Below are 1020 nucleotides of genomic sequence, written 5' to 3' on the forward strand. Positions count from 1 at the left end.
CTAAATATATAATCTAATTATTATTATTTAAATTAAAAAAAATTAATTTAGTAAAATAAACTTACATAATTAGGATGATCAAAATAATTAATAATGTATAACTCTGAACGATTAACATCTTTTGTTCTTCGTCTCCTTGACATTGTTTAACTTGGTTTCCCTCCTTGAATTTTTTTGCTACTGCTAGAGCTTCAATGGAAGAAAGAAAATGGGTTTTGAAAGAGATAGAAGGGTCTGAGAGTGAGAGAAGAACGAAGTGCGACACTGGATGAAAGGCTGAGGTTTTACTCGAATGTGAGAAGGGGTTCACTGGCTGGTTGGTGCATGCATGACGCGTGGCAGTGGTACGCAAATCGGACGGTCCAATTTATTTACCCTCCACGCCAATAATCGGACTGTCCGATTACATGCCCCATATAAATCGGACCATCCGATTTCACCTACGCAGCCCCCACACCCATGTAATGCACGCCAGACCCCAATAACCATGGAATACACCAAAGCTAGCCTCATTAAAATTAAGAAAGTGTGATGGTATAATATGAATAAATGTGTGATGATGTAATAACTAAGATTAAAGCAACTCACTGACCAAAAAAAAATATTGATAAACAGTATGTAAAATCCTTTTTGTACGAAAAAAAACTTAAAAATAACAAAACTGTTTATATATATATATATGACCACAACTCCATGTCAAATGTATTTCGATGGCTCCAGTACGCAAGGTGGTGTGGGAACAGATATTGTTTTTCTCTCTCCTAACTAGTAGTGAGACAAGTCATCGCTGAGTATCAGGAGTTGGTAGTCCGCCTAATGTGGTTACCCTCTATAGTGTTATAACTCCCGTTTGTCCCCTATGAAATAGGGGTATAGACCATAGGACTGGTTGAGAAAAAAGATGCCGGCCGATACAGAAAATAGAGGACTGTTATAAAAGCGAAGGTTCCATCCATGGGAATCCTCATTCGACCACGGGCAAAGACCGTCTTTTTCGCTTGTTTATATATATATATATAT

Source organism: Arachis ipaensis, chromosome B03 (assembly GCF_000816755.2).
Source record: "Arachis ipaensis cultivar K30076 chromosome B03, Araip1.1, whole genome shotgun sequence".
In the NCBI taxonomy this organism is placed as follows: Eukaryota; Viridiplantae; Streptophyta; class Magnoliopsida; order Fabales; family Fabaceae; genus Arachis; species Arachis ipaensis.